Below are 13303 nucleotides of genomic sequence, written 5' to 3'. Positions count from 1 at the left end.
ACACAGGCTTGTCAGTCACTCTATAAATTCCCACAGTAACAAAATCACCTTAGGACAAAATTTTCAGAATGTATCCCCGTCATTAAGCAGAGCATGACTGTAGTATTTGAAATGTGAAATTGTTTGATTGTTTTCACTTCCGCAACTAAGATTATTCATTTGTATTTTTTTATTTATTTCTATTTTATACTGTTTCCACCCTCTTCCAAGCCCTTGCTTGTAGTCACACCCTAAGGCACTTAGATGGACTTCCTGCCCCTGGGGCCTCCCTGCTTGATCCCTTCCTGCACATCGCTATCGGATGGGCCCTTCTCTATGCCGCTATCACTGGCTGCTTACTGAAGTCCTAGATGCAATCTAAACACTTCTGCCTGGCTCTCAAAGCCCCACTGACCACCCGTCTTGCCGTCTGCTCCCCTTTCTGTCTGCTCTCTACCCCATCCTTGGCTTCCTGCCTTCTCCTTATAGCATTTCCCCCATTCAGAACACCTCATCTTCTGTTTCACCTCATCGCTTCAACCCTCTCAGCCCCATTCAAGTCTCACTTGCTCCATGGAATACAGTGAGCTTCCCGTTGCTTTTGAAGTTGGCCGCCTTGAGTTCAAAATTTTATTTTTCTGCTTTTGCTGGGGGAGTTGGAGAGAAATAGTTACTCCTCTGAGCCTATTTCTGCACATGCAATTATAAATGAGTATACTAATATCTGCCCTATATCAAAAGCTCCCAAGATCCCAGGAAGGATTGAATGTATGTTATAAAGTTTTGGTAAGCAGCTAAGTACTAGATGAATGAGAGAAAATATTTCCTACACTTCAAACCAGGTCAGTATGCCAGTCTGTATACATAACGCGGCACCGAGTTACATTCTGTCCTATCATACTCTCTTATTGTTTTATATATGTTAATAATCTTTCCTCGGCTTGGCTGTTAGGTCTCTAAATGTACTACAGCATCTTCTATTACTTCTACAATCCCCAGAGCCCAACATTGCACATTGTCTTAATAACTGCTAGCCTAATCTAGATGAGTTCTATCTGGTAAGGACTGGATTCCGGGCACATTGGGATTTAGCTATAAATGGAAAAGCCTCAGTGTACTGTGTGTCATCTGCAGGAAGAAAATCTTTTATTTTGGGGGGGTCCTAAAAGTCTGAGATCAGGTCATCACACACTTTGTGAAGTCCATGAAAAGGTACCCTCAATTTGGGTCTTGCCTCTCAGAGATATTCACTGAATTTTCCCAGCAACCCTGATTAGGGACCTTACTGAAATCAGAGAAGAGAGGCAAGGATGTCCTGTCGACATCCAGGACTAATACCCTGACCGTTGGATATTTTTATCAGAAAGGTCAGGCTACCTAATCATGATATGTTGTTAAAGACAGTCTCCTGATATTTCCTTATAATTTACCTAATCTGAAATTCATTTCTCAGCTTTGTTTATCTAGTTACTAGAGACCTAAAGAGCATTTTCCCTCTACTAGGTACACCCCTTAAAAAGCCAATTTTAGGGTTAAGGTTAGGATTAGTGACAAAAAAACAGGGTTAAAGCTAAGGATAGGGTTAGTGCTACATTTAGGTTTAGAATTAGGGTCACAATTAGGTTTGTGGTCAATGTTAGAGTTAAGATTCAGCTTTAAAGGAGGCATAGATTTGAGTGTGTAGAAGTAGATTTATGCTAGAATTAGTGTTAGTGTTTTACTTAGGTTTAGGGTTGGTGCTAAAGTTAAGGTTACAGTTTAGGGTAGAATTAAGGTTAGGGTTAGGTTACACTTCTGGATACAAAGGACAATTTTACAAAAAGCTGTAAGTATTTTTAAAAAATATTCTTAAAAATTCCACTTTATATAGTAAAAGATTATAGGCCTTTCACATTTTTACCAACTTCCCAGGGACTCATAAAGTACTGTTGGGAAAGAACTTTCATTTTATAGCATTCCAAGATTAAATGCAACTATGCAATCTCCCATTGTTTGTCAGAGTGTCTTTTAAATCTCTGATTCTGAAAAGGCGAGTAACACTGTTAATGTTGATGTTAACACCCTAAAGTTTAATTTGTAGATTGTTTTCAGTTTGTACTGTTCTCTTTTCCCCTCCTGATATGTCCAACCCTCAGCATAAAAGCTGTTCAGATTAAAGAAAAAAAAACCTTGATCTGGGATCCACTGACATTTTACCTGAAAACTATCTTTTACAATAAACACTATAAACCTTGGAAGCACCAGTCAGTTGTCAAGCACCGAAACAGATAGCACAATCCGTTTTAGAGTCATCCTTCCATATTGTCAGATATCGCTCACATCTGTATCTCCAGCAAAGACCTCTTTCTCAAACGACAAACTTGGATTTCCAATGAACAAGTGACATCCCCATGTAGCACTTGAATTTCAACAGGTCCGACAGTGAACCCTTTGTCTCCATAGGCCTCACCCAACACACCTGCTTCCCCTTCTTTTCCATTCTATCTAAAGATAACACCACTTACCAAGGGCTCTTAAACAAACACCTTCACTCAACTCTTTTCTTCTCACCTCCCACTGTCTCATCTTATTTTAAAAATTCTGTCAAATCTCCTCTGCAGCCCACCCTTGTCTTCAGTCAGGCCCTTATCATCTCTTGCCTACACCATTGCAACAGCCTCGCTTTCAAGCTCTTCCTTATCCAGTCTGTCCCCTTACATTGTCACTAAACTGTGGCATCTTTGTCATGTCATCCACCCACTGAAAAGCTTTCCTAAATTCCCGTCTTGAGCCTCTTCTATGAACCCTCTCACTCCTTTTTTCTCCTAGAATTTTCCAGTTCCTCCTTTGCATCCCGTCACACCTTGCACTTCCAGCGTTGCACTTACCACACTTTATAACACTTGTCTCCCAGGAGTAGATGGTGCGCTGTTGGACATTGGGAGCCTCTCACTCACTCCTGCAGCACCGGTGCGCCAAGCAGTGCCTGGCACATCGCGAGTGCCCACCAATTGTTGCTGAAAAATAAAAAGGCTTATGTACAGGACTAAGGAACTTTCACAGATCCTCTTTATATATTAGTACATCCAGTCCCAAAATAAAACATATGCTGTGTAAGGCTTCCTTAAAAAGCACACCCTGCATCTTCACAGGAAGTTTCAGATTAATAAACAGCTGACAGAATGAACTAAATAGCATCCAATGAATCACCAGTTGACCATTCAGTGCTGCTAACTGGGCACAGGAGGAGAGTAAAGATGGAGACAAAAAACATCATTCTTCATGGATGGAAGGTTCTGCAAGATGCTGGAAACCTCTGGGCATCAGGGCACGGCGTGCTTCCCTACACTGTGGTGAAATTTCAGGCACAGCAAAGGGCTGTAACAAAATTGAACTTGGGAGGTTATGTGAATACAGAAACTGGACGGATACCAAATTCATGGCCTCAGAACGTCCACCACGCCTTACTTCGTCCTCTGGTGTAACAGAGCTTTGCACTGGGGCACATACTCAGTTTCTGGTTGCTATTCACGAGAATGCGATGAAAATATAGACAGAACTAAGCAGCGAGGAGAGGAGGGGAGGTGTCACAATTTTAAAGCCGAAGAGCTCAGCTGTCCATCTGCATCACAGAGCGGAAGGCCTGGAAGACACAGCCGTGGTCACAGGCTGCCTGTGCCAGATACCGGCACTTGCAGCTCCTCCTCTCGGGAAAAGATGCTCAACCCCAGCACGTAGAAAGGGTAGACCCTACTGTGAACTCCCCATGACCGCTTTCACTAGGAAAGCTGTATGTGGTCAGAGGAAGCAGAAGGGGATGAGTGGTAGGGACAACGGGATCATGGCCAGACCAAACCAGACAACAGAACTCTGACCCACCATCTCTGCCACAACCAGTGCAACACCTAAAATTGGGCCGATAAATGCAAGCTTCCTTAGGGTTTGCCCGGTCACCCACCAGGCTTCCAACTCAGGACCAACCAAAGAACGCCAAATAGACTTTCCGAATCAATCCCATAGGATGTCTGCCTCCAGCTTCCCCAGGTCGACAGCCTGCAGACGCACCTACCTGACACCCTCTTCCCCGTTTAACAGCGAGAGCCTTCCTGGTCCTGGCCGCCTGGCAGTCTCTGTCCCTCGCAGGTGATGTAGGCCAGCCCTTGTGCCGCAGTACGTTCTGAATAAACAGCCCCTGCTCGTTCTCATTTGGGTGGTCTTTGTGGATTTTCACCCCTTTAAAGCATGCTGAGAGAGAGACTGCTGCATGTGCTGGAAGGGGCACTGGGCGTCGCTGGGGGGTGTTGGGGCCTTTGCTGGGGAAATGGGATCTGGATTGGGAGGAAGGCACTTGCTCGTTCCCTAGGAGCAGCCAGGGTGCAGGTAAAAGGCACAGGGTGACTCCTCCGGCCGGGATCCGAGAGCCACTGGAGAAAACAGGAAGGAGATGAAGAAATGTGCCCAGCAGTGGCCAACGGTGACCTGCACAGGAAGAGGGGTGCACAGGACTTGTGCTGGGCTCTGGGTGGTGGCCGTGGTGGCGGTGGCACGGGAGCTGACTGGCTATGTGGCAATGAGGTTTCACAGGGGGGTTGGGACCCCAGCCACAGGGGCACACTGTTTCTACGGTGAGACCCTACCATCCAAGCCCACCACTGTCCTGGAGCTGGAGTGCCGGCTTGGCATCCTACAGGTGGCCTCTGGTTTGCCCGTGACAGCTTCAGTGACAACCCGGAGAAGCTCACCAGTGAGGCCTCCAGGTGGAGGAGGTCCCCCCGTGGCCCTCGTGGTGGGTGCCATGGTGAGGCATATGCTGCAGTGGATGAGCTGTGGATCCTCTGTCGCCACCAGAAAATGGATGAAGGCTCCCTTGCCAGGCAGTCTGAGATGATGAAGAAGGTGACCCATGACCTCATTTGGCCTTAACTAGCAAGCGGGCCTCAGGCCTCCTTGTGTCTTTGCTGAGTTCTGAAACAAAGAGCAAGGGCAGTGCAAAGAAAACAGGTTCTCACAGGACCAGGGAGGACAAAGCAACCCCAGAGTGAAAGCAAATGTGGCTGATTGAGACATGAAAGCCAAAGAATAGTGGATTCTATAAGACCTTTATCCACGACAATGGCCAGTGCTGCTTGCTAATGACCTTCCTCACTTGTCTTTTTCTTCTTATTTTTTTCTTTCTATTTTTTTTTTTTTTTTTTTTTTTGACAGTGATAAAGAGAGTCAGAGAGAGGGACAAACAGGAAGGGAGAAGATGAGAAGCATCAATTCTTTGTTGTGGCTCCTTAGTTATTCACTGATTGCTTTCTCATATGTGCCTTGACTGGGTGCTTCAGCAGAGCGAGTGACCCCTTACTCAAGACAGGGACCTAGAGCTCAAGTCAGCGACCTTTGGGCTCAAGCCAGTGACCATGGTGTCATGTCTCTTATCCCACGCTCAAGCCAGCGACCCCACACTTAAGCGGCAACCTCAGGGCTTCGAACCTGGGTCTTCCACATCCCACTGTGCCACCACCGGGTCAGGCCTCACTTGTCTTCTTAATGACAAGCTCTCCACTCTCAGGTATCCACTAACTCCAGCAGTCACTGTTTCAGGGCTGGTCCCCCAAACCTCATGCAGATCAAGTAGGCTCCAGCAGCCAGAGAAAGCCCCCAGGCTCAGGCTCGCTGTGTGAAGCGATGGAGTCCTGGAAAGTTCAGACAGTGGACATCTCCTAGGCAGGAGATGTGGATGGATCACCCACAGTGTCTGCTACAGTGTATCCCTTGTGCCGCTCACATCCGCTTGTGCCCCACATGACGTTCACTCTGTTCTGTGGTTGTGGCGGCCAGTCTCAACACTTATATATAATATATAAATAAGTAGATTTTCCTCAAAGTGCCATAGGAAGGTGCCCAGGACACACTACAGACCCTGCTATTCAGTTAGTGCTAAAGCCATCATTTGTATCTCTTTCCTCTAATGCCCACCCTAGACTCTCATTCTTGGCCAGCAGTCCCTCTGGGTTGCTCTCTAGGCTGCTTGCCCTGTAGGACAACCCAGACCTCTACCCCAGTGGAGTTGGAGACCCTGGCTATGTCTCTGCCGCAGCAGACACACAGGGATCGAGATGCCCTCAGGTTGAGGCTTGAGTTTCAAGTGCACTTCTCCCTGCCCTCCACAGCAGCCGCTCTGCCTCCCCAGGGTAATCACTACAGTAATTCCGGTCTTTGCCAGATGGTCTACTGGCACGAGAAATCTGAAATTATTAGATCTAGGTTATGACTTATGTTTAGAGAAATTTTACAATGTCCCATGTTAGAAGGGTCTCACCATCTTTCACCTTCTTTCAGGCAACAAGGACTGCTAGCCCAGGGGAGGTAAATGTTTCAGGGACAGGATGCACAAATTTCCCAAGCCGGTCACCAGGAGTGGTGGGGAGAGGGGCTAGGCCCCTCTTGGTTCTTGGATCCATGCATTCGAGCTAACGATGAAGAAATCACACATTGCAATGGCTCGTCTAGGAGGACAGCTCTCTCAGCCCATGCTACTGCCCTCGGTTACCTTTACATTCTAACACCGGATCAGGCCAGCAGCTTCCACGTGCTGTTGTTTATGACAAATCCAGTGGGTCCCCTAGTCGTGTATACATTGTCACCACTCATTTGCTATAAAGTGGGTCCCGTGGTCTGAGGCCATGTTAGGTGGGGCGTACTGTCTGAACTGAGACCCTCTCTGAGACCTCGGAGAACGGTGCTGGCCAGGACACTGACTCGTCCTGTTTGGCTCTGACTTCGAAGGGGAATCGCTCCTTTTCTTAGAGTGTAGTCCTTCCTCCAGGAAAGGGAAAGTCATCCGTGAAAAACATGTCAACGGCAATTAGGATGAATTAAGGAGGATGAGAGAGTCCAATACAGTCACCTGCCATCAAATGGCTGATTAATCACATTGAGGGATGACACCGCGTACTGTCTGAGCGCCTTGAACATGGAACTGGTGTGTCAGACTCCTAGCAGCAGGGGTAGGTCGGTCAGCCTTGGTGAGAGGACTCCATGCTGTTGGTCTCATGCATTGCTTTCATCTCGGCAACAACGACTATTCCTTTTATGGGTCAACTTCATTAGAATATATTCGTTCATAACCTTACAATTTTTTGTCTAATTATTTCCCCTTTTCAGTATGTATATTTGGGCGGGTGGGACTCACTCATACCTCTGTAGGCAGTGGAGCAAAAACTTCAGCTCCTGTCTGCCCAGGGCAGTGTGGCACGAGGCAAAGCCACCCTGACTGTCAGCACCCCTTTCGCTCTTAGCACCCGAACATTGCCCCATCTTTTCTGCCAGCTCTGTCCTGTTGTGAAAGGGGCGTTTGCAGTACAGTACTGTAAAGAGTTTGAAGTACAGTAGGAGGATTTCCAGGTAGTTTAGTCCTCTGTGTTGCTTGCAGCTGGAACAAATTCAGACAATACAGGTGGGTATAAAATGAAAGTCTGTGCCAGTAATCCCAGTGTCAAGAGCTAACCCCTGAGAACAGTGTGGTTGCTTTCCCACAAGCCTTTTCTTTCCACCAACACAGTCCTCTGCGTTTGCGAGAGTGGTGACAGAGAGCCTAGATTCCTAGGTTCAGCCCACCACAAACGACTTACCTGTGTGACTTTGAGAAAAATCATTAACATTTATAGATCTGGTTTTCTCTGTTTGGCAGTGAAGGGGCCAAGAAAACACTGAGATATAGCATAGTAAGCTCTTTTTCTTCTTTCTGACTTCTTTCTGTCTTTTCCTTTTGGTTTGTATAATTTTTTTTTTCATGGAACTAGACTGTTCTTAGCAATGTATAACTTTTCTGTAATTAAAAAGAAAAAAAATAACAGGACTCTATGCCTATCTACATATATCTACATATATGAGCAGTCCTGCTAACTTAGACCAGTATTGCCCAAACCCTGCTGTCTATCTGGGAGCACTTGTTAAAACTAAAAATCCATGTTAAAAATATTACCTCTGGGTTTTAAAATAAAAGAGTCCTGGAGAATTCCAGTAAAGCCAGTGGGATGCAGAGCAAAGCTCTGGCATTGGGATCGTGGCCTCGCCAGCAGCGCCAGGGCGGCACACGGGCACTGCTCACGTCACTATGGAAGCCGCTTGGCATGGCGACTGTGAAGTCCCCGTGCTGACCTTGGATAAGATCCTTTCTCTCCCTGGGCCTCAGTTGCTGCTTCTGTGAAAAGGAACATGGGATCCTCTTCCACCTTGTATTAATACATTCTACCTATTCATAATCAGCTGCAGTTCTCCCTTGTGCCAAAGCCCATCCGACATAGTAGGGCGTCCCTTCGTCCAGAGCTGGTCCTCTGCATAATCCTGAGGTGACACTCCTCTCTTTAATGCTGTGCTTCAGGGCCTGGTTCCAACAGCCACCCTGAACCCTTTCTCCTGCCTGAGAGGAAAAGACCTGGTAGTCACACTTATTCCAGGGGGGTTGTCTGTCCTTCCTCAGGATGTTCATATTTTCAAAGGGGTCCTAGGCATGGTCAGTGTTTAACCCAAAAATATAAATTATTTGTAAAATGAAATACTTGCTTGGATAATACATGGGATACTGAAAGGTAGGGGTGTTGTTTCTCATTATTTCAGATGTACCCCTCAAATGACCACCCATATTCCCTGCAGATAAGAACACTACTTCTCTATTAATCTTGCATCATTATTTGTTTCACTTTGAATGAGTCACAGTCCCTGCATTTAGCACCTTTAAGGTAGGCAATGCTAAGCTATGATGTTCTATAGGTTAAGTGTATTAAATGCATTTTTAACTTACAATTGGTTTATCAGGATATAACCCAATCAAAGCTCAGGAGCATCAGTATTACTTCCCTCTGATTGTAAACAGATTTAAGGATTCCTTTGAGAAGTCTCTGAGTCCCAAATCATTAAATAATTAGCAACCTGAATAAGCACTGTTTTAAGAATAAGCACTCATTTGCTACTTCTTCGACTAGAAAATTAAAGAGGCTCAATTTCCTAATACTTACCAGCCTTAGAGAAAGGACGGAGTTAATCTTGTTAATGACATCACTATATTGTAATTGACTACTGAGGAAGGCAAGGATCTCAACAGTGATGCCTCTCCATTCAGCATGGTTCCAGTGCTTTTTCTTTTTTCTTTCTTTTTTTTTTTTCTGAAGCTGGAAACGGGGAGAGACAGTCAGACAGACTCCCGCATGCGCCCGACCGGGATCCACCCGGCACGCCCACCAGGGGGCGACGCTCTGCCCACCAGGGGGGCGATGCTCTGCCCATCCGGGGCGTCGCTCTGTCGTGACCAGAGCCACTCTAGCACCTGGGGCAGAGGCCAAGGAGCCATCCCCAGCGCCCGGGCCATCCTTGCTCCAATGGAGCCTCGCTGTGGGAGAGGAAGAGAGAGACAGAGAGGAAGAAGAGGGGGAGGGGTGGAGAAGCAGATAGGCGCTTCTCCTGTGTGCCCTGGCCGGGAATCGAACCCGGGACTCCCGCACTCCAGGCCGACGCTCTACCACTGAGCCAACCAGCCAGGGCCACCAGTGCTTTTTCTTTCAGAGGTGAGGGAGGATGAGAAGAGGTCTGGGCACCTGATCATAGCTAAAGTCTGGACTCTGGGTTGAAGGAATCAGTCCATCTCTGCAAAATGGTCCATTTTACAAATGAGCAAACTGATTCAGAAAAGTGAAAGTTCACTAGATGTGACGTTTTCTTCCCATTATATCTAAGTAACTTTTGAAATGCTGTATTAGATGCTAGAAGTGTGCATTAAAACCATCTGTGGACTTAACACATGTGCCCCCCACCCAGACTTGTCAATCAGAGCATTCAGGGGTGCAATCAAGAAATATTTATTTGTTTCAAGCTCGAAGGGTGATTCTGATGAGTTCCTTTGATTAAGAACCATTGCAATATATATAGAGTCAATGCAATTTCTATTAAAATACCAATGGTATACTTCACAGATATAGAACCAATATTCCAAAACTTTATATAGAACCAAAAAAGAACCCAAATAGCTGCACAATCTCGAAAATAAAGAACAAAGTGGGAGATGTCATACTTACTGATATCAAGCTATATTACAAGGCCACTGTAATCAGAACAGCTTAGTACTGGCATAACACCAGGCATACAGATCAATGGAATAGAACAGGGAACCCAGAAATAAACACATGCCTTTATGGTCAATTAATATTTGACAAAGGAGGCAAGAGTATACAATGGAGTAAAGACAGTCTCTTTAACAAATGGTGTTTGGGAAACTGGACAGGTACATGCAAAAAAAAGGGGAAAAAAAAGTAGACTACCAACTTATACCACTCACAAAAACAAACTTAAAATGGATAAAAGGCTTAAACGTAAGCCACAAAACCATAAAAATCTTGGAAGAAAACATAGGCAGTAGACCTTCAGTATCTCTCATAGCAACATTTTTGCCAGTATATCCTGTGGACAAACGAAATAAAAAACAAAATAAGCAAATGGGACTATACCAAACTAAAAAGGTTTTGTACAGCAAAAGACACCATTAACAAATTAAAAAGACAACCCACTCTATCAGAGAATATATTTGCTGATACATCTGATAAGGGGTTAATAACCAAAATTTCAAAACTCAACACCAAGAAGGTAAATGATCTAATTTAAAAATGGGCAAAGGACCTGAATAGACATTTCTTCAAAGAACACATACAGATGGCCAATAGACGTACAAAAAAAATGCTCAATGTCATTAATCATTAGAGAAATGGAAATTTAAACCACAATGAGATATCACCTCACACTTCTTTCAGCCACTGTGGAAAAACAGTATGGCATTTCCTCAAAAAATTAAAAATGCAACTACCTTATGATCCAGCTATTCTACTTCTAGGACTATATCCTAAGAATCCCTAAAGAAGATAGGCACCCCCATGTTCATTGCAGGATTCATAGTTAACAATAGCCTCGATATGGAAACTGCTCAAGTGTCTGTCAGTGGATGAGTGGATAAAAAAGCTGTGGTACATATACACAATGGAATACTACGCAGCTGTGAAAGAGAAGGAAATCTTACTTTTTGTGATGGAATGGATGGACCTGGAGACTATTATGCTAAGTGAAATAAGCCAGATGGAGAAAGACAAATATCATGTGTATCACTTATATGTGAAATCTAATGAACACAATAAACTAAAGAACAAAACAGAAACAGAGGCAGGGTCACAGGGAACAGATGGAGAGCTATCCGAGGGAAGGGGGAAGAAGGGATGAGAGCAAAGAAGGTGAAGAGATTAGCCAAATTACAAATGCATAACACACAGATACAGATAACAGGGGAGCAATAGCCAGAGGGAAAGGGGAGATGGACGTGGGGGGAGGGCAAAGGGGTGAAATGGAAACGGAAGAGGCTTTGCATGGGGCACGGGGGATAATGCAGTGTGTAGGGGGTGTTATATTGAGTGGGACACTTAAAACCATGTCAACACAATAAATTAAAAATAATTTTTTTTTAAAAATTGCATTATTATATGCTTTATTTTTTTTTTAGATTTTATTTATTAATTTTAGAGAAAGTCTAGAGAGAGAAAGGTGGGAGTAAGGAACAGAAAGCATCAGCTCATAGTAGTTGCTTCTCATATGTACCTTGACTGGGCAAGCCTGGGGTTTTGAACCGGTGACCTCAACATTCCAGGTCAACGTTTTATCCACTGCACCACCACAGTTCAGGGTATTTTATGCTTTATTTATACTTAAGTTGTTTGGTTTGCTTGGCTCATTTTTTTTGTTTCCCGCTTTAAGTCAGTCCAGTTTCTGTTAAGACACCATATCTGAAGCCAACATTTCGGTGCTTCGCCAGGATTATTCTCAATGCTTACTTTGGCTAACTTACCCAAGGCTATATGCACTGATTTCCCACGTGGCCTCTACTGATTGCCTTGTCTGTAAAAGGATCACATGGCAACGCTGTTGGATTCCTGGAAAAAACAAAAACAAAAAAACCCTGGGCATGTAACTCTGTCCTTGAACAAACCCAGAAAGTAAGGTTTGTTTTCAGACTGTAGGATATGCACCTGGTCCTGGAGCCAGCCGCGTCCAGAGCCTCTGTAAGCCTACAGTGCCGCCTGCTGGAAGAACTTTTCATTTCATGCAATTTTAGTAAATTGGATGTGGTTAATCCGGAAAAAACACAAAAATACAAAAGCGGTCAGCCAACCCCATTCGTATAGGCAAACAGAGGGCCAGTCTATAAAGGGAAATTCTGCCCAATGGAGGGAAGGATGAGGGGGTGGGTGGAGAGAGGGTGGTAGGAAGGAAGAAAAATGGATTATTTCCCTTTATTTAGGCAGACATTATGTTGACTATCCTACCCGGGCTATCTCGAAAGCCAGTGCACAGCTAGACAGTTTTAGACGATGCCTGGGAGCAGCAGGACCAATACCATATAGAAAGTATATGCCCATTAAACAGAAACAGGAAAGGCAAGATATTAAAACCTGTGGACCTGCTCCACGATCAATAAAGGCTACATTTTATGCCAACAAGATGTTCTAAGCCAATCAAAACAGCTCTGCTCCACGTCTTGCTGAAAATAACTCCCAGGAAGTTATACAGCCCTAGGAACGACTCCAGCTGGAAGCAGAAACGGTGGGCTCTGACAGGTTTTGAGGAGGGAAAAAGAAAGGCACCATTGCAGGAGGAGTCCTCCAGCAAGCAATAAAAAATTATTTTGCCTCTAGGAAAATGTCAATCTGGAGATAGGCCAGAATTTTCAAATAAGACACAAATAAAGATCCTGGGAATTTTCACCTGGGGATGTTTTAGTTCTACGCCTGTGAGTCGTTGGAGCAGCCCCTAGCGTGGGGTGCTGTCATCACCACCGTTGTCACCCACAGCGTGTGGGTTTTTTGACAAGGATACGGCTGTGTCTAGGTTTGAGTACGGGAATGTAAAACCTGGCTCTGAAAAGTGAAACTGCTTTCCTTCCTTATTCTGCTTCTAGTCCAGTCACCTGTTCTGTTTATTCTTTTCGACAGCGTTGATTTCCTTGGTACAACAGTAACAACGTGACTACCAGAGACGAGTCTGATAATGCCATTGAGAACAGACTGGGTTAGGGAGGAGAAAATGTCAGGATTTTTTTTAAAAAAAGAGTTTTGGGCAAGATCTAAAATCTTTCCCTGGTTATTTCAAGTCTGTACAGAGAGTAAGATCCCCGTGAAGCCCCTATTCTCCCTACAGCAGCCCTCCCTGCTTGTCAGGTTGGGCCACTTCAGCTGTCCAGAAGTGGGACCTGGAACCCTCCTCAGGTTCCTCAGCATGACTTAATGACTTAGGAGGTGAGCTATTGCAGGTGGCCCAACAATTCTAA

General features: G+C 45.0%; 1 protein-coding gene and 1 non-coding gene across 2 annotated transcripts in view; both read right to left on the bottom strand.

Moving 5' to 3' along the window:
• PSD3 (pleckstrin and Sec7 domain containing 3) overlaps nt 1-2964 on the bottom strand; it is a 619599-nt gene extending 616635 nt beyond the window's left edge. The window contains exon 1 of the mRNA XM_066234423.1: nt 2847-2964. The gene's annotated coding sequence lies outside the window, so the exon portion shown is untranslated. The remainder of the gene's footprint in view (nt 1-2846) is intronic.
• A 6446-nt stretch (nt 2965-9410) lies between these two features.
• Nucleotides 9411-9486, bottom strand: TRNAS-GGA (transfer RNA serine (anticodon GGA)). The gene has a single exon. It is a non-coding gene; the product is annotated as a tRNA-Ser (tRNA).
• Nucleotides 9487-13303: the final 3817 nt, after the last annotated feature.

Source organism: Saccopteryx bilineata, chromosome 6 (assembly GCF_036850765.1).
Source record: "Saccopteryx bilineata isolate mSacBil1 chromosome 6, mSacBil1_pri_phased_curated, whole genome shotgun sequence".
Lineage (NCBI taxonomy): Eukaryota > Metazoa > Chordata > Mammalia > Chiroptera > Emballonuridae > Saccopteryx > Saccopteryx bilineata.
The sequence above is the reverse complement of the archived record's forward strand: the minus strand, read 5'-3'. Positions and strand labels throughout refer to the sequence as shown.